Below are 21484 nucleotides of genomic sequence, written 5' to 3'. Positions count from 1 at the left end.
TAATTTTTAATAGTTGGAATTTTTGTAAAAACTTTATAGGCTAAAAAATCATTTTTTTGTGTGAATAGTATCTGATGTCAAACATGTGGTAGTGATTAGATATGTGGAACCTGGGAGCCTGGAGCTTTTTAATTTTATTTCCTGATTAAAGTTTAGATACTTTCTTATATTCCAGGAGAATAGCTAGGGAAAATACTCTTTATGAATTTATGCTGAACCTGGATAAAACAATCTGAGAATTTTGATAATTGAGCAGTTAAATCTAAACTAGGAGTTCTCATTAATTTATTTCCTTAGATACATTATAGGTTTCCTTTCTAACCAAAACACCAATTTTGTCTTTTTTTCTCCTCTTCCTGTCCCGCTTTTTAAAGAAAAAAATTCCTTCTAAATGTATTGTATAATGATGTAAGCAGACCTGTTAGGTAGGTTGGGCTGAACCGTTTTTTTTTCTTAGTTGTGTACACTTTTCTCAGTTTGCTGCTTGAGCAGCAGCAACAGTGAATAAACAAGTGTCACCACAGCCCTTGTTCTTGTCCCTTACAGCTGGGAACAGGGGCTGGGAGATTGCTGCTACTACTCAGCTGTTGTACATAATAACATCAAATATGCAATAATGGTGCCAAAAGAGCCCGCACCCACCAGTTTTTACAGACAAGGTGTGAAGGGCCCAATTGTCAGTGTAACTCATATATAGTATAATATATTCTTTGACAAAAAGGCATCTTTCCAGAAGAGCATAAAGAGAACAGTAGATACTTAATAGTTTTTAGACTTACTGTTTTTTACTATTACTCTGGTTTTACTTAATGTAATTTTTATTCAGTTAATTTCCTCTGAATGGAAACCTGTCTTCTGGAAGTGTGTATTGTGTTTCATGTTTTTCACTTTTAAGCTGGTAAACTGGAACAATTAGTAATTAGTTGCTAATAACACAAGTTAGCTAATATTGAGGAAAGAAAAGTTGACAGTGGCCACATAGGAGTGTTTCTTTTGCTTTGGGGCCATATTTGGGATCCATATTTTTGTTTTATATAGCCCATTCTAAACAAGGCCAACTTCTTGTTGGTTTCACTATGACTAAAAAGCACACCACTCTATACTACTTAGTATTGTATGTAACTAATACAAAGGACGCTGCAGTTAGAAACTCGTAAGTCTTTACTTTTTCTCACTGTTAATGTCTTATATCTGGAAAATGCAGATTATTCTAAGTCTTTTGGCAATAGGACTTTGTAATTTCAAATAGTATAAACGAGTGTTTTTTATTTTTACAATTTGAATTGCACAGATTTACATCACCTAAATATCTGTACATTTTTCTCTTTTGTATCTAAATAATTCCAGTAGGTTGTAATTACAGGGAAGGGAATATTGGGTTTCTATTAAAGTTCTGATTTCATTTGTAACATTCTTGCTGGAAACCACAAATGACATTTTATTTTAGCTTAAGAGCCTAATGTCTTAATTTAAAGTCTGACATTTACAGTAGCATTTCTTTTAAAAGGTAACCATAGTTTTTCCCTGGTCATCTTCATTAAAATGAAAACCAATTACTTCTACTCTTAATGTTTTCCCTTACTAATTACAGTAAACTAAGAATATTAGTTCCCTGCCAATATTATTCAAAAAAGCTTTGTTGTACTATGTGCTTGGTTATCTGAAATGATAAATGAGCCCATAACCTGGTTTAACATTGTGAAGTCCAACATCTTCAACCATAAATTGCGGTTACTTTTTTTTGGCTAATACTGTAATTTAACAGATAGCATTAAGTACTGTTAAATGACCCTTAACCAGAAAGTGAGTTCCAGAATCCTTTATATTGAAAATATCTTATTTTTACTGCTAATTATTGTGTAAAGTATCTGTCACTACCTGTACCAGAATAACCTAGAATAAAACATTTTCCACACCTACTGAATCAGAATCTAGAGCTGGGGCTCAGGAATTTGAGTTTTTTCCAAGCTGTGATTTTTGTTTATTTGTTTTGTTTTTAGAAGCACCACATGTAAGAAGCACTGCCCAAAATGAAATGAGGATTCTTCACACCAATAAACCATTTATATTTTCTGCTTTTTTTTCTCTTTGATCATTGTTTATCTAAGTTCAATAACTAATTATGAATCCTGTCATTTCTACCACAGTAGTTATAGATTAAGTTTTGGTATTTCAATTATGTGAAGAAAATCTATATTATGTGAGCTTTATTTTTGTGCAAGTATCTTGGGCCAAATTTTAGTCTATTCTCTTTCTTTGGAACACTTAGTATACCTACACTTGATGAATTGATCACTTAAGAATTTTTAAAATTTTCATCTACATAGTAGCTATTTTTCTTAAATGTGGTTTTATTTTTTATTTATTTTTAATATGTCTTTATTGATTTCAGAGAGAGGAAAAGAGAGGGAGAGATAGAAACATCAATGATGAGAGAGTCATTGATTGGCTGCCTCCTGCGCGCCCCCGACTAGGGATCGAGCCCACTACCCGGGCATGTGCCCTGACCAGGAATCGAACTCCGATTGCCTGGATCCTAGGTCGATGCTCAACCGCTGAGCCACGCCTGGCCGGGCTTAAATGTGGTTTTAAATATTGGAGAAAATACAGAAAGGGGAACTTTTCTTATGCTGCTTGTGGGAGCATTTGACAAAATTCTAGTAAAGTTGAAGATATACATAGGCTTGAACCCAACAATTCCATTCTGAGATGTCCTAGATAAACTAAGAGGTGTGAAAAAAATCTTACTTACTTTTACTTTTAATAGGAAAAAATTTGAGAACAGTGTGAATGTTAACCAACAGGAGATGGTAAATTGTGACATAATCATATGATGAACTCTTTGTTATACTGCTATTTAAGTGAGAGCTGTGTGTATTCATGGATGAATGACAAAAATAAGTTGCAAAAGTTTATATACAATATAGCAACATTTATATAAAATATATATGGCATGGTAAATTTTTATTATAAGGCTTGAAAACAGTGATATATACTGTTTTAAATATTTGAATCTATAGTAATAATGTAAAAGAATGCTTAGGAAATAAAAATCAATTCAGGATTGTGATTGTATCAGGAGAGAGGTGAATGGGACCAGGATATGGTACAAAAGGGACTCAACTATGTGTAGTCTTTTTTAAAAAAAAATTAAGCAAAGTAAGCATGGCAGAATCTTAGAATTAAATACAGCTGGATTGGAGGGCCAGGGCTAAGACGTGGAGATTCATTTTGGTATTATCTTGGGTTTTCTTTGGATTTAAAATGTTTGGGGTTTTTGTTTTGTTTTTCAAATTAATGAAACAATAGTCCTTTCCTTTTGCGGGGGGCGGTGAAGACATTCTACAGTAAGATGTACAATTGGAATGAATGTTTCATTAAGAGCATTGATGGGTTTGTTTTCTCTATTCTATGATTTGTAGTAAGTGCTTAACTGTTAGTTGGTGTAAGAACAACTTATAATATGTACTATAGAAGTCAGACCTTTTAACCAACTTAAGTTTCCAGGATATTTTTCAGTTCTTTTATTTTTAAAGATAAGATGTAATGTTTTCCTTTTTTGTGTACTGGCTTTTAATCCTTCCTACTCTTAAAATTAAAGAACCATGAAAATAATTTCTCTTATTCTTCTCACTACTCTTTCATTTTACTCTTGAATTCAGACAATTTCACAACTCCATTTCCTTTTGTTTTGGCCATAGATTATAACATTATTTTCAAAGATTTCTTTATGTATTTTTTAATTCCACCTTCACCTTTGTATTCATAATAGAATTATTGAAATTGGGCAATATGTAGATTTTTAGCTTTTGCAGTAGCATGTATGTATGTATATGTGTGTGTGTGAGAGAGAGAGAGAGAGAGATTGGTCAATCTTGCAGTATGATCTTGAATTTATCTTAAAATATCTATAATTATGATGTTCTCCAGAAGCTCATTGTGCTTCAAGTTAGACACTGAAGAATGAGTTTTAATTACACTTACATATTTGACTTTTAAACTTTAAGAAGGTATTTGTAATAGAAAAGTGAGTTTCAAAAACTAACAATAATCCCTGGCCAGTATGGTTCCGTGGTTAGAGCATCAGTCACCTCCTTTCTCCCCAAGCCGCCCAGTGCGTGCACACACACAGAGCAAGGATGCCAGGGTTCGATTCCTGGTCAAGGGTACCCAGGTTGCAGGTTCCATCCCTGCCTGGGTAGGAGTATTTGCAGGAGGCATCTAATCTACATGTCTTTCTCACATGATGTTTCTCTCTCTCTCCCCCACTCCCTCCCTCCCTTCCTCTCTTTAAAAATCAGTGAAAAAAAATATCCTTGGGTGATGATTGACAACAACAAAAAAGTAATACTCTGGACTGAAATATAGAAATGTTGCTGCTGGATTTTATAGTCTGTGATTGTTCTTTGCTTCATAGGGATCAGAAAACTGTCAACCTCAACTGAAAATTTTCTAACTTATATAATGTGAACAAATTTTTAAAGTCTTCACTTTTATTTTTTCCTAGGTTTGATAACAATAAAATGAAGACCGTAATAAAACAGCCCCATACTTAGTTCAATTCTTATCTTGTAAGTATTAACTCGCAGCCCCTCTACCATTGCTATAAAAAGTTACTGTTTGATGTCATTTCCTTTATTTCTAATTTTTTGCCATCCTAGAATGACAACTTGCTAACCTCCCCTTACCCTCTCTACACATTGAAGTTTGGTGTTTATTTAATCCAATTTAGAGAAAGAAGAATGCCATAGGTAAGTTTTCTTTTTATTTATTTATTTATTTATTATTTAAAATATGTCTTTATTGGTTTTCAGAGAGAGGGAGGGAAAGGGAGACAGAGATAGAAACATCAATGATGAGGGAGTCATTGATCAGCTGCCTCCTGCACGACCCCTAGTGGGGATCAAGCCCCCAACCCGGGCATGTGCCCTCACCAGGAACTGAACCTCCATCTCCTGGATCATAGGTCCATGCTCCGCTGCTCAGCCACCCCGACTGGGCAGCCATAGGTAAGTTTTCTGTTTGGGAAAGGATCTTACAGCTAGGCTCTAGCATCTCTAAATCTGAGAATCACAATTTTACACCCTTTTCTTTTAAAGGAATTTATATATAAGTAATATTATTATTATCATTATTCAGGTTCATTGACATTTTATGGTTTTATAAATTGGAAGTATGCTCTCCATTTAAGAAGTTGTTTTTTCATTAATATTTTTTTACATTTCACTAGGTTATACTTCAGACTTTTTTGTGAAGTCCTTAAAATTTAGCTGTTAAACTTCAGGAGGTGGGAAAAACAGGAAGGCAATTCCTTTTCCTTCCTTCTATACATACACTTGCACACCTCTTTTCTTAGAATATGAAACATTTTTACCCTGAGTCATTTAACCTTTGAGAAGCGAGTAAGTTCTACGGGAATAATTCTAACAGGTTAGCCAAAATTAATCTTATACCCCTAGAAAAAATCTCAAATCCAGGTTATGGTAAATGGAGAAGGTTCTTATTCCCTAAAAGTATTTGAGACCCTTTACCAAAAAGATTCATTTTGATTTATTTCTTGAGCTAATTCTACATCTTTAAATGAAACTCAAGTGCAGCTGTTTCTGTTCTTGATGTTGAGGGATGACCCTCTTTAAATGAAAACATTTGAGATGCTTTTCTTACATTATCTCATACCATTGCATTAGTGACCCAGTAAATAATGTCTCTCAGCTACTGAACTTGATAAGTAGTTTTTAGGGTGGAAATCAATTAAATATTGAAAACTTAATAATGAGCCAGTTTGAAGAATAGTAGCCAAATGTCACAGGTCACTTCTTTTTTTAAATTTTTTCCCTTTATATTTTTGTCTCTGGAAAACTAGAATGGAAACATTTGCAAATCCCCAAAGAATCATATATAATCCAGGCTGGGCTTCTTAATTGGTCCCTTAGAATCCAGTTCAGCTTTTCTTCAACTTAAGTCTCAGAAAAAGAAGTCTTTTCAATTGATATTGCACTCTTACTATATAAGACTGGAAGACAGTCCACTTTTCAAAAAGAAATAGGCATATTTAACTTTTAACAAAATTTTAAGCACATATAATGTCACATTCTTCATCTCCTTTATAAATTTCTAAGCAAACATTTTTTCTTGGATACTCTGCAGTATTTTTTTAAACACGGGTCTTTTGCAATGTTTCGTAGTTGGTATGCTTTCTGTTGTCTGTTCTAGGTAATATGCCTGGAATTCCCTTTAATCTAAGGTACTAAAATGGTGATGTTTCCAAATTAAACAATAACCAGAAAAATAGAACATAGTGACAGTAGTCAGTGATTCTGTATGATTGTATATGTATGCCCTCTTTTCTAATTTTTTAAATATTTTTAATGCCATTGATTCTTTAAGGTAGGGATATTTTTTTTTTCAAGCTATTCACTTTTGGAATGTAGATGTTCCAGAAGTTGTGGAGTATTGGTATTTCATATATTTGATGCTGTCACAATTAAATAATGGCATTGTTTTGGGTACATTTTTACAAATTGAGTAAAGAAATGAAATATATATTTTTTTCTCTTTTTATTGATTTCAGAGAGAATAAGGGAGAGGAGAGGGAGCGAGAGAGAGAAACATCATTGTTGAGTCATTGATCGGCTGCTTCCTCCATGCCCCCTACTGGGGATCAAGCCTGCAACCTGGGCATGTGCCCTGACTGGAAATTGAACCGTGGTCTCCTGGGATTATAGGTTGATGCTCAGCCACTGAGTCACTCCTCCAGGCGAGATGAAATATTTTTTAAGTTTCTTTTTCAATTTAAACTTTTGCCTGGCAGGGCGTGGCTCAGCGGTTGAGCGTTGACCTAGGATCCATGCGATCAGGGTTTGATGCCCAGTCAGGGCACATGCCCGGGCTGCGGGCTCGATCAATGACTCTCTCATCATTGATGTTTGTATCGCTCTCTCTCCCTCTCTTTTCCTCTCTCTGAAATCAATAAAGATATATTTTTAAAAAATAAAAGAAATATTTTTTAAAAATAAATAAAGCTCTTAAACTTCTGTTGCTTAACATAAAACATTCAGAAATAGTCATATTTCTTTTCTTCCCACTTTTTCTTCTTTTGAGCTGTGTTTTGATTTTTCACATTGTAGTTTTGGATACATAGACAAATTATATGGTTCTGTATAATTTAAAATATAGTTTGGTGCTAAATAAAATAACATCTTTAGTTGTATTGTCAGAGGTTAAGATCATTGCTTCATTGCTTCTATCTTTTTAATCTACAAAAAAAAATCTTAAGATACTGACTTTATAATTAGGAAACAGAAAATAAAGCTGAAAATTCACCATTCATTACCATCAGTATTAGTAGTCCTGTAAGCAAAAGTGATAGAACACATTACTTTGTAATTCAGGAGACTTAGTAAATTTGCCTGTTCTCAAGAGCTGGGCTAGTAAAAGGAAATGATAAAAATTATTTCTCTCAGAGTGGTTATCAAGATAATTTTTTAGAAATGTTATTAAGTTAGCAATATTATAGCAATAGCATGTAATTATACCATTCTAGAAAATATTATCAGTTCCTGAATTATAAATAGAGTAAATGTAGGACTGACTGAAAGTACTACAAATAAAATAATATTGTAATCAAGTAAGTAATTGATAGGGCAAATGATATAAAATCTGTTTGCAATAGAAGTGTAATTCTTTTGGCATGCATCACTAGATATAACTGAAATTTTTTCTATTTTTATTTCCCATGAGAATTCACTTTTGTGTAAGTTACTGTCTATCTGTGCCACTCGTGGGGACATTTTAATTATCTTGAATAGTTTTATAATATGAATGTTGCTGGGAGAAAGATATATGCCAAAAACGAAAATACCAAATTGCCCTTTTGGCACTTGTATTAGTAGTAAAGAGTGTTATGATCAAATTTAAGGATGCTAGGTTTTCAGCATTTGGTGGTAAAGAAGGCTTTGTAAACTTACTGATACAATCAAGTGATATTTAGTAAATATGCCAAATCTAGGCTCTTAAGCTGTATATTGTTCTATAATTTATGAACATGGAGAAAGTTTACAATATACTACAGCCGTTTTTCAGTCATTGTTCAAATAACTGATGTTTTTGAGAATTTGGCAATGTTAAAACAAATGCCAGGTGTTCCTGACCTCAAAGTCATATATTTGACATTTATGTGTTTAACAACATGATTGAATGAAATCTGAGCTGTTACATTCAAGGCAAGGCTGTGTTTCTCTAAAAAAAACTATAACCATAAATTTTGAATTTTAGTGCCAGAATTCAAGAAAGGGGATGGATTTGTTTATTGTTTTTTCACCCTGAACAACTTCTCAGTTCAGGAGAAATGATTCAAAGAACAATAATGGAGAATTTCTTATTTATGAAATTGGATATTTTCTTAGGAAAATAAAAACATGGCAAAACTTAATAGCACAGGTCTTGATTTAAATAGGAAATAAACGTACAAACGTAATGAACTATAGTATAATAGGGATTTCAAGTTCTAAGCTTAAATACAATAGGTAACATCAACAGACTACTCAGTGCAGTCTTGCCCTTTGTCACTGATTTGTCTGAAACATTTGAGTTTTCAAAGTTATCTCCATATAAAAACAGGAATAAGTTGACTGCAGAATTGAAATAAATATATGTCCAGAAGTCAGCAATCACACCTTTTTGCCTAGGCTGTCAGTTTTACTTTTCCTGTTATATACAATAAATAAATTTATTAAAATTTTTTTCAATATTTTCCTTAGTTTGGCTCTTCAAGTTGTTTTTCTATGCCACTAGTATTTGCTGCTCTGGAGTCACAACTTAAAATTGGCAATTTGCCCTCCAAATTCTTAATAAGTCAGCTTAGTGAAATACATTGAATTTTTCTAAATGTAAAATTTTAAATCAATCTATAGTAATTTTATTTTAGCCTTGGCTTATTTTGCTTAGCATAATACTCTCCAGGTCCTACTGTGCTGTCTCAAAGGGTAAGGGACCCTTCCTTTTTACAACTGCATAATATTCCATGATGTAAATGTCCTCCGAGAAGACACTTGATATGATTTCAATCTTCTTGAACTTATAGAGAATTCTTTTGTGTCCTGACATGTGGTCTATCTTTGAGAATGTCCCATGTGCACTTAAGGAGAATGTATATTCTGCAGCTTTGGGATGAAATGTTCTGTAAATGTCAGTTAAATTCATCTGATCTAGTGTGTCATTTAGAGTTACTGTTTCCTTGTTGATTTCTTTGTGTGGAAGATCTATCCAGTAAAGTTAGTAGGGTATTAAAGTCCCCTACTATGACTGTATTGCTGTCTCTCTCTTCTTTAAAGTCATTCTGAAGTGGTGTTTTTTTTTTTTTTGCTTTCAGCCTATGTGAATGTCTTGTTCTGTGGTGGGACTCTTGTAGACAGCATATATTTAGGTTATGTTTTATTATCCATTCAGCTATTTCTTCATGCCTGTTTCTTGTTCTCTCTATTTCAACTTATTATTATAGCAGTCCCTGTAACATTTCTTGCATTGCTGGTTTGGTGGTGATAAACTCCCTTAGCCTTTTTTTGTCTGGGAAGCTCTTTATTTCACCATCTATTTTGAATGATAGCCTTGCTGCATGGAGTATTCTTGATTTCAGATCCTTGCTTCCATTACCTTGAATACTTCATGCCATTCCCTTCTGGCCTGTAAAGTTTCTGATGAGAAATCAGCTGACAGCCTTGTGGGAGCGCCTTTGTAGATAATAGATTGCTTTTCTCTTGCTGTCTTTAAGATTCTCTCTTTGTCCCGAATTTTTGGCATTTTAATTATGATGTGTCTCGGTTCTTTTTGCTTGGGATTCTCTGTGCCTCCTGAACTTGTGTGACTTTTCCCTTGACCAGGTTAGGGAAGTTTTCTGCCATTATTTCTTCCAACAGGTTCTTTATCCCTTGCTTTCTTTCTCTTCTGGTGCTTCTATGATGTGAATATTGTTACATTTAATGCTGTTCTACATGTCCCTTAAAGTGTACTGTTTTTTAATTGTTTTTTCTTTTTGGTTTTCGGATTGAGGGATTTTTCCTACCTTGTCTTCTAATTCACTGATCCAGTCCTCAGCTTCCACTAATCTATTGTTTATTCTATTATGTCATTCCTAATTTCCTTCATAGTTTCCATTTCTTTTCTCATGCTGTTGAGCATCCTTATGATCAGTATTCTGAACTCTATATCTGATAGAATTGCTTATCTCCATTTCATTTCGCTTTTCTTCTGGAGAATTATTTTGTTTCACTTGGGGCTTGTTTTTTATCTCCTCATTTTGGCTGCCTTTATGGATTTGTTTCTATGTGTTAGGTATATCTGCTAGGATTCACAGTCTTTTGAATGGTCTCTGGTGCAGGCCAGTGTCAGATGCTGTTTTTTATTGGCCTTGAGTACTGTGAAGATTTTCACACTTCACAGCCTCGTGGTTCCCTCTGCTGGTGCTGGGTGCGTTTGGAAAAGACCAAGATGCTCACCAAGGTCTGCTTTCCCAAGGCATGGGCCCAGAAGCAAGTCAGGCAAAGATTCAAATCATGCAGAGGCTATTTGTTATTCAGACTCTTAATGAACCTCAGGCTGTAGAAACTCCACAGGGTGGAGCAATAGGTTTTCCAACAGGGTGGGGCAATTGATTTCCCTACCCCCAGGCAAAAGCTGTTTGCACAGTAATTGTCTGCCTGAGAAAGAAGTCCTCTTTCTCAGCACTGGGGAATGACTCAGCACAGGAATCCAGATGGCTACCTTCTGAGCTCCAGCCCCCAAACCAGCACCTGTTGATTCTTCCCACACAGTTCTAGTCCACACTGCCCTGCCTCCACCAGAGCCCAAGGTGAGTGGCTGCATATGAAATTTTGTGTGTTGGCCCTTTAAGAAGGTGTCTGCATTTTCAGCCCTCTCTCCCAGGCAGGCAGAAACCCTGCTGCTTTTCACAGCCATTCTCAGTTCTGGTGCTTGGGCTGGGGAGCCAGGTTTGGGTTTAGACCCCAGAGTTCTCAGTAGGAAACACCTGCAGCTGAGATATCCAGCTGGAACTTCTGCTGCCTGTGGGAGCCTGGCCAGCCCTCTTGTGCCTCTGCTCTTCCTACGAGTCTCTGTGCGGTCTCCGCTTTATGTCCTTGGTTATGAGGGTGATTTCCAGCTAGTGTTCAGGTGATTGTTCAGAATCATTTTTCTATATTTTAGTTATAATTCCAGTTTGGTCCTGGGAGAGTGTCAGTGTAGGATCCACTCAGTCTGCTGCCATTTTGGAATCTCTTCATAATAGTTTAAGATTTTACAATCTTAACAGTAGGCCTGTGAAGTAAGCACTAATAGGCCCATTTTACAAAGAGGAAACTGAGGCTCTGTAAGTCTTCTCGCTACATATTCGTTGTTCTATACCATTGCTGCCTCAATAAATTATTTCAGCTCCTTATTGATAAAATTAGAAATACAGAAATTCACCAGTGATTTCTATTGCACTCAGGACGGTTTTAGAACTTAGGAGATATGCCTAGAATTTTTAATGTATCTTTTTTGCCGTATTTAAATTGTTTTTTAAATTTGTTACGTAATATGGAAAGAAAACTGAATTAAGGTGTTGAAAGATTCCCATTTACTCGGATTCATGTTTAAGTTGACTTCTTAAGCAGGACATTAATTTATTTTTTCTCACCTTTCAACATGACTTTTTTCTTAGAAGGTCATAAGAATAAAAAGTTGATATATATCAGAAGTGTTTAGAGATCATTAAGAGCCCACAGGCCAAAACCTCCAGCATGGAACTAACACTGTTGTGTAAAGATAAAGAACTGAATGGTTGGGTTTTTTTTTGTTTTGTTTTGTTTTCTGATTTTTTAAAATAGCTCTATTTTTTTGGTTCTACCCCTAGCCATTAGGGCTCTTTTTATATCTAGTTAGGGAAGGTGGCTTTTCTTTTAGTCAGCAAACTTAGAAGCAGAGATTTAAGGCATGGAAGCACTATGATATTTACAGTGGACAAAAGATATAGGAGTGGAGAAATGGCTTGGCCCATACCAGGAATCATTACCACATAGCTAATCCAGTTCAAGTGGAGGATAGTTATGAAATCATGAAACCAAATATCTCCTCAGCACAGTGCTTAATACTGAGAATAATTGTCTATATTTAAAAGTTCTTATGAATGGGCAAGTAACTATAATTTTGAGTGAAAAAGAATAATACCTAAGAAGAAAAAAATTTTAAGATAAATAGCATACAATGGAACCTTGGTTCTCAACTTAATTTGGTCCAAAAGTCTGTTCAAGAAACAATTTGTTCAAAAACCAAATCATTTTTTCCCCGTTAGACATAATGCAAATTGAATTAATACATTTCAGACCCCCAAAAGCAAAAAATCATGAAATATTCACAGCAAAATTCCCTGAGATGTTTACAATGCAAGATTTGGCAGTAAACTGACTCACTCATGCATTCTCTCCGTTGTCACCTGAGAGACTGTTGATTGATCATACAAGTATTATCAGCATGAAAGGGTTGTGGGGTCGAGAACCGAAGTTTTGCTCAATAGCCAAGACATTTTTCCCCATACACAGCTTGGTCAAGAACCAAATTGTTTGAGATGGGAGATGTTTGAGAAGCAACATTTGACTATATTTATGGTCTTAAAACCTTTTGTATTTCTTGGCTGACATCATGGTATGTTTATGATTTATTCATAGTTAGAGAGTAAAATCATCAAAAATACTCCCGAAATATGAATGGTTTAGTTTCTAAATAGTGTAGGGGATCTAATAATAAAATGATAACATATTTGGGGGGCTTATATATAACTGTCCTGACTTTTCTGGAATAAATTGTGTAATTTGAAATCCACTTTACACACAGTTTCTAAACATTTATTCATTCATCAGAAAAAAATCACTGGAGTACAACTTTCTATTCACTTAAACACAAAAACTAGGTTTTTTGAATGATGAAGCAGGCTTTTTGAATGTTATTTCATTGCATACACCTCATCACCACCCTGAATTTTAAATGTATCTTCTGTAGTTAAAATGCATCTTCTGTAGTTAATCTTTTCTTATTTAATCACTTGTATCCAAAAGACAGAAGTAAAAAAAAAAAGGAAAACATATTTTAATCTGTTACCTGTGAATTTTATATATTTGTACATTTCATAAAACTTTCGATTTCTTAATGGGGGAATGAAAAAATTACCTTGTTCAGTGAAATTGTCATGCTGTTTGGTTTGACCCCATAATTAGGCCTTTGCTTAAAGATATTTAAGAATGACTAATTTAAAATGTTATTTTGGTATAATAATAAAGGGTGGGGCCCTGGCTGGTGTTGCTCAGTGGTTAGAGCATGGACCCAAGCGCCAAAGGATGGAGGGTTCCATTCGTAATCAAGGGCATGTACCTAGGTTGTGGGTTTGATCCCCAGCCCTGGTCCGGGTGCATGCAGGAGGCAGCCAATTGATGTGTCTCTCTCACAGCAATGTTTCTCTCCTTCTCCCTCCTTTCCACTGTCTCTCAAAATTAATGGAAAAAATATCTTCAGGTGAAGATTAACAAAAAGTAATAATTCAGGGTGGGGCAAAAGTTTAGTTCATATGGAAAATAATACAATAATTAATAATACAAGAGTAAGCTTGCGTACTCACAACTGTAAAGCTACTTTTGCCACACCCCATATATCATGACTTAAATAGTATTCCACTCTTCTAAACATTCTGCTGTCCAGGGGTTATATGTAGCCAGCTACTTAGAGGTTTATGTGCAAAATTTGAAGCATACTTGAACAAGTACTATTACAAATTGTGTTGAATCCAAATTAAAAGTGAAATTAATGTAAACGAAAAATCTAAAGTAATGTAGTGACACATAAAGGATAGCTAAACAACAAAGTTGCGGAAATATTTTTGTGCCATGTAAAAAGACACTCCTCTATCTGTCTGGAATTGCTCCGCTGAAATCTTTTTATTAATAATTTAAATAAGAATTTCCATATTTGATGAAAAGAATTTCCATATTTGATGGAAATAAATTTTTTCTACTGGTTTAAATTTATCAGGCTTTCAAATAGAAAGTATTTAGTTTTAATTATCTAAGTGAAAAATAGGAACACAATCTTTCTCCTCATGAGAGTGTTTATTAAAACATCTATGATAAAATTGCAATATATATTGTCACAGAAAGCAGCAATCTTTGCCCTGGCTGGTGTGGCTCTGTTGGTTAGATTGTCATCCTGTGCACTACAGGGTCTCAGTTTCAGTTCCTGGTCAGAGAGGCAACTGATCCATGTTTCCCTCTCTCCCTCCCTCTCTCTCCTTCCTCTCCCCCCCCCCCCCACTCTCCCCCAGTCTCCCTCTCCTTCTCCCTCTTTCTGTCTCTAAAATCAGTGAAAACATATGCTTGGGTGTGGGTTAAAAAAATGGATCCAAGACCTAAATGTAAGAACTAAAACTCTTAGAAGAAAACATAGGGTAAACCTTTATGACATTGAACTTGGCAGTGATTTCTTAGATATGACACCAAAAGCACAGTCGTCCATAACAAAAAGATAAGTTGGTCTTAATCAAAATTTAAAACTTTTGTACATAAAAGGACACTATCAAGAGAGTGAAAAAGCATCATACACAATGGGAGAAAATATTTGCAAATCATATCTGGTAAGAAATTAATGTACAGAATATATGAATAACTTAATAACAAAACACAAAAAAAGTTTTAAAAATGAGCAAAGGACTTGAATATGCATTTCTCCATAAATGACCGGTAAACTCAAGAAAAGATGCTCAACATCACTAATCATTTGGGATATGAAAATCAAAACCACAATGACGTACTACTTCACACCCATTAGGATGGCCATTATCAAAAAATGAAGAGAAAATAAGTGTTGGCAAAGATGTGAAGAAATTGGAACCACTTGTGCGTTGCTGGTGGAAGTGTAAAATGTTACAGCTAGTATGGCAATTCCTCAAAAAATTAAAAATAGAATTTCCATGTGAATCAGTGATACTGCTTTTAAGTATACAACCAAAAGAATTGAAAGCAGTACTCAAACACATTTGTATACCATGTTCATTGCAGCATTAATCATAATAACCAGAAGATCAAAACAACCGAAATGTCCATAAACAGATAAATAGGTAAACAATGTGTAGTACATACGTACTATTAAATACTACTCAGCCGTAAAGAGAGTCTGCTATATGCATCAACATGGATGAACCTTGAAAGTTATGCTAAGTGTGAAGTAAGCCAGATGAAAACAAATACTGTATAATTCCATTTATATGAGGTGCCTAGAATACGCAAATTTATAAAGACAGAAAGAATGGTGGTTTTCGGGGCGGGGAGATTGATAGGTAGTATTTAATGGGTATAGTTTCAGTTGGTGTAGATAAAAAGGTTCGAGAGAATGGAGGGTAGTGATGGTTGCACAACAATGTAAATGGTCTTAATGCTGTAGAACTGTACACTTTAAAATGGTAACATTTATGTTAGGTATATTTAACTACAAATGACATTCTTAGTGTGAAGTTTTTTTAATAAAGGTTTTAAAAGCTATTTGCATTTTAGAGTATTCACATTTCTTTCAAGTATGGTACATTTGGCTTAGTTTAAAATATAAAAAAAGGAAGGATTGGAATTGAAATTACTATTTTTTCTTGATTTTGAAGTAATCATTCATTTGACTTTGGAGTAATCATTTAATGTATACATCTACCTTGCAGCAGGGTCAAAGAACAATATGTGATCTTGAACAATTATTTATTTCATGATTTTTGTCTCAATCTAAATGATTTTAAATTTTTTCTGGAAGGGATTTTGTCTGTTTGGTATATTAGTGTAAAGATTAGTGTAACAGCTGGGACTGTGCCTAGCTCGTACGTGTTCAATAAAGTATTTGTTAAATAAAAAATGTATATATATGTATAAACTTTGTATATTTGAAAATGTCATGCTTACATTTTTGTCTGAAAAGTAGGTGTGCTTTATGTCTGGAAAGTGAGTTGAGGAAAGAGGGTATCCTAGGGGACAGTTTCTTAATGTAATTGGTAAATACAAATAAGTACTATGTATTTTCATGTTATTGCAAACATTTATTTTGGCTACATATTGAAAATTGTGCAGAAAAGTAAGACTAATAGAGTAATGTGAAACAGATGGCTCAGATAGGAGATTAGCTACAAATATTTTTTAATAATAGCGAAAGTATTCACAAGAAAATTAGTATGGACTATGGCAGTTGTGCTTTTTATAAACAATTAAATATTAGAAAGGATGTACAAATTTCAGTGTACATCACCTTATTCTGTAGAAGTATTGTATCTTTAGTATAGCTATTTTAATGGTGAGACAACTGGGGCAAAAGAGATTGTCAAGACTTGAGCTAGAGTGGTGACAGTTTTCTGGTATCTTGTAGAGAAGTACATAATTTCATTTCATTTCCAAAGCTGAATAAATGAAAACTGTTTAGGATTATATTTCCTTGCCTTCTGAAGAGGGGAGACAGGTAAGGGGTAGAAAGATAAAGAGCCACAGGATTGCTGTTTTATTTCTCATCTCTGGGTACAAAGTTAACTCATCTTTCCAAGGCTTCATATTCTAGAATTACTTCTTATATAAAGTTACATCCAACTTTGACAGAATAAATATTCTAGTAGGGAGATAAATGTTGAGGGTAAAATATTTGGGGTTTAAAATATAAATTATTTAAGAAAATTGATTTGTTTGGGGTTTTTTTGTATATTTTTACTTTATGTGGTATTAAAATTTTTCATGTGACTTCTTTGTGCTAGCTTAAGTTTATTGAAACTGAGCTCTTGTCTGTCATTTTTTACTTTTCTCTTGATATGAAGTCTTATCTACTTAATGAAGATGTCTTTTGAAAGGTACACTTCAAGAAATGAAAGGCTGTAATTTATGCTGTTAACAAGGTAAAGATTAAATTTTATGAATTTACTTTTTATAAAAGGAAAAAATGTGTTTAATACATTCAAAAATTTGATTAAATATTTAACTTTATTGACTTAAGTTGACACAGGAAAAATACTTTTCTTTTCCTCATATTATGCGTTTTGTGTTCCTAACAATAGCAAAGTGCTTGGCATGTAGTTGGCTTTCCTTTAGGTTTTGATATAGAAATAAATTATTATGCTACTCAAAAGCTTTCTAAGAAACAACTAATGCATACTATATCAATGTTAGAATCTTTAAATCTGGGTTTTTAAATGGTTTTATCTTTTTTTCTAAAAGAAAAATATTTTTTGTATCTTTAGGTGCTAATGTGTGTTTAAAAAAATAAAACCTTGGAGTAAAGTAGCAGCACATAATGGTTTGTGGGTTTTGAAAAGGTGCAGGCCATATTGTGCTGCCTCAAAAATACAAGGATTTGATCTTCTGAAGAAAATATATTTCTTTTTATTCATAGCTCTTATGATAGTGATGTCAACAGTGCCTTAGCAGCACGTAAATATTGGCGTTAAGATTCTAAAATTATCTCCAGTATTAACTGTGCTGCTGAAGTAAGGTTGACCATATTCTACAGTCATATTTTAATGTATATTAATGTTACTAATGAACTTTCTGTTTTATTGATAATGTATTTTCAGTATTATTGATAACCTTGTTATGTTTATGATTCTTTAATCTATAAAAATAAGTACTAACTTTTCAGTTGTATTGTGTTATATTGAAATAGTATAATTGCAGTTTAATAATTGTGTTGAATGCCATCAAGTGTTTACTGAAAGAGCTTATATAGCAAGTAAATTTATCTTAATGCACATTTATATTCAATGCAAGTATTCAAATTTTTATTTATGATTAAACAAATATTCGTTTTCCTTTTGTTTCTTTAGTAAAATGAAATTACTTTAAAGATATTTGCTTATCTCACAGTTAAATGTACATTATAAAATATACATTTGAACAGAACTTAAAGAACTATTTAGTAATGTTTCTAAATATTTACTTATAAAGGAAGGGGGAAAGTAGTGAAACATGTTAATTAAATTCCTGACATCCTGGGTCTCAAAATGCACTTAATCATAATTTTAAAGGTAGGGAAAATCTTACAGGTGACCAACCTATTCCTTGGGTAACTCAGGAAACAGTAACTCAAATTAAGTAATTTGCTACATAGATAGATTAGCATCTTAATCCTATGCCTTCTAACTTCATATTTTTTTTCTTGTTCTTATTAAATGTTTCTTTTTAAATAGTTGGCTGAAAATTTTTGTTGACAAGTCAAAAATATGAAGGCCTTGCTCTGGCCAGTGTGGCTCAGTGGTTAGAGTATCAACCCTGCCCACCAAAGGGTCTCAGGTTTGATTCCCAGTCAAGAGCATGTACCTGGGTTGTGGGTTCGCTCCCTCCCCCAGTCAGGGCACTTGTGGGAGGCAACCAATCGATGTGTCTGTCTCGATCTGTCTGTCTGTCTGTCTGTCTGTCTCCCTCCCTCCCTCCCTTCTACTCTGTCTCTGAAAAAGCAGTGGAAAAAATTTCCTCGGGTGAGAATTAACAAAATATGAAGGCCTTGTTTGCGTTTTAGATCCCAAAATTGAACTTCCCAATAAAAACAAAAATTGTAGTTAGTAATTTTGTAGATGCAAAAACACAGTCAATGATTTTAATTAAAATTTGAAGGAAAATGTTTTCTTTACCTTTTATTTTTTATTTTTTTATTTGTTGGTGTTTTATTAAGTCATTCAGCTAAAAAATAATGTTCAGGATGAGACAAGTGTCTGTGCAGTAGGTGATACTTCTGGTTTTATTTCTTGTCAGGAATATCTTACTCTTTTCTATATAACCAAGCAGAAAATCTACAAAATAAACGTAGCTCTTAAGGAATCATTTCAGTTCTAATTGTCAGTTTTGAAAACCCTAAAAGTATATCAGATATAATTTAAGAAATTGTATATAAGTATCTTTTGCTTAAATTCTAATTTGGAGGTAAAGAAAATATCGTATAAGACAAAACTCATTTTTTAGAACCTCACTTTTTTTCCAACAAGTTTTTTTTTCCAAAATAAGGAAGCAGTACACCATATTGTTAGAATTAAATGCCATCTTTCACATGGCAATAATAGTGCCTGGTGCTTTTATAAATCATTCATCAAGCTCTTAACCTGTTTCCTTCATTTCAGCCATTTTATGAAAGACTGTAGCAAATATATGATAGTTTCTGGTTTCACTAAAAATATTCTGGGACTTAACACATAGGTGCTTAGAAGTAGTTACTAAGTGAATTACATAGCTTGTCCAATATTTTCCAGAACACCCCAGGAGTTAGATTTCTTTGTTTCGTTTTGCTTTTGTTTTTCTAAATGTATTTAAAATTTTAGGAAATTATATTTAGTCTAATCTGCCTTCTAAATGACAGAGAAAACTTGGGTTTTACATTTACTAGGTGAATCTTTATATCTAGGTGCTCCAGATGTGAAGATGGACCATTTGGGGCTATGATAGCTAAAAGAAAACTTTCTTGTTTTAATCCTGAGAATAGATGAAAGAAAATTTGAAATACTCGGAGAATAAGACAATACTGCATTGAAATTTATTGTAACAGTATGCAGCTTCTTTCCAGTCTTTTATTAAAGAAGAGGAAATAGCCTATCAATACCTGATGAAACACATTAGGTAACTCAACAGGACTGGAAGTTTTATTTGTAAAAGTTAATATACTTCCATCTTTGTGTAATTTTGAAACATATAGAATAAATAGTAAAATAAAATGTTAATCTTAATTTGGCTATTTATTTTGCAAGGAAGAAATAGTTATATATAGGTGTATATTGTTTTTAGTTTTTCCATCTTCTTTGGAAAAATTTCCTAATTTTTTTATTCAGGTTTCTTTTTAAGTTGATGCCAAATAATTCCAGCATTGAGCATCTTAAATCTGTTATTTGAAGTATGGATTGAGTTTGGTGCTAACTCAGAGGACTGCAGGCAAGTATCCAGGAGATAAGGAGAGGAATATTTTATTCAACAATTCAGTTTGCATCCTATAATCAAATGCAGATCTCTTAAGATCACACGTGTTGATATGTGATAGTAGATTTGAAAATTTGGCCATAGACTAAATTTCATACTTAACAGTAGATTTTCTTCATTTATATATTCTTTGGTGGTTATAGAATTATAGGTGTTTTAGCAACTAAGTATTATTACTGATACAAGCCCAGCTTAGACATAATTGGATTAGCAAGATTATATTTTCATAAACTGTGATCTCTAAAGTAATATATTTATTTATTTAGAAGTTGACATTCTAATTCAATTTTTTTTTCCTTTGCAGGTGGATATTACTACCCCTTATTTATGGAAAAAGTTTTATTTCTAAGTGTTTTTTTCTCGTTGAGTATTAACAAAAGGGAGAAAAATTAATGTCCTAAACTTTTGAGATAGATTTGGCTCTAGTAAGTATTTAGACGTATTACTTTGCATATCTTGGAAGAGAAATAAGAAACCATCATCAGTACATTTCCAGCTAAAAAAAAATCTTATTTTCTTACCCCTTATCAAGGGAATTATAGTTTACAATAAAACAGTTTCTGTTTTATTGCTAATAACTGGAGCCCCTTTAATTTAATGAAGAATTAATTCCTCTACCAGAAATTTAAGAGTTTATGTTCTTAGCTTGTTTATTTATAAAATATATATCATGGATTTTTGATGTCTTTTTTTAGGTTATATGTGATGAAGAAAATGTTGGCAAAATAAATAAGTTTAAGCCTCTTCCATTAAAATTACTGTACAAGGTGACAAGTTAGTTGCTGTTTTTGTCTTAATTATCCTGAAATTAAATTCATAATTTCTGTTTGGGTCTGTTGCTTGATTATTAACACATGCGATTTATGCAAAAACTTAATGAGTAGTGCACTTAGATTAGCATATTGATGAGCACAGGTCCCCTTAATTCAGTGGGGTTTTCAATAATTTGATAGTTAATTCTTTTCATATGATTGGACTTTTGAAAAAACATGTAAACTGCCTGTAGAACCTTGTCATTGTTTATATTTATCTTATGCTATAGGGCTAGATTTTGAGAAATTGTGATTAAAGATATTCATTTGTTCAGGAAATTGTTATTAAAGGTATTCTGTATATCTTTGGTTTATAACTTTATTCTGTTAAAGAATATCTTTAGAAAGTGGTAGAAATTTTAAATCACCCTAGTTTGTTTCCTTTTGTATTTCGTTATTTTAAAATCTTTGGGAATGCTTATATTTATGGAATTAACATTTCAAGGATGTAAGTTCTTATAGTATTTTTTTTCTGGACCTAATTCATATAAAGTTGTGGGGTTTTCAAAGTTTTCATGTGATCAGTTCAAAATATCATTTTAGCCTGAAGCAATGAAGGTAGAGCATTTGTTGTTTGGTAATATACATCAAGAAAGTTTAAGTAACATCATTTCTTAAGAGAATTTATAAGTTTTAACGTAGTCTCTACAGATTTATATACTTGTTCATATTTTCATGTATTTTCTG

The 21484-nt window shown here is 33.2% G+C and overlaps 1 long non-coding RNA gene across 3 annotated transcripts in view; it reads left to right on the top strand.

Moving 5' to 3' along the window:
* Positions 1–21484, top strand: part of LOC107531417 (uncharacterized) — a 44220-nt gene that overhangs the window by 9614 nt on the left and 13122 nt on the right. For 2 of the 3 annotated variants that reach the window (XR_015714044.1, XR_001602618.2), the window contains 2 exons: positions 4508–4571; positions 4662–4751. This is a non-coding gene — a long non-coding RNA (uncharacterized LOC107531417). Of the gene's footprint in view, positions 1–4507; positions 4572–4661; positions 4752–4814; positions 4848–21484 lie in introns of those variants that run through there. The other variant, XR_001602620.2, reaches the window with a different exon arrangement.

The sequence above is a fragment of the Miniopterus natalensis genome, chromosome 2, assembly GCF_054644295.1.
Source record: "Miniopterus natalensis isolate mMinNat1 chromosome 2, mMinNat1.hap1, whole genome shotgun sequence".
NCBI classification, from domain to species: Eukaryota; Metazoa; Chordata; class Mammalia; order Chiroptera; family Miniopteridae; genus Miniopterus; species Miniopterus natalensis.
This window is presented reverse-complemented; position numbering and strand designations above follow the sequence as displayed.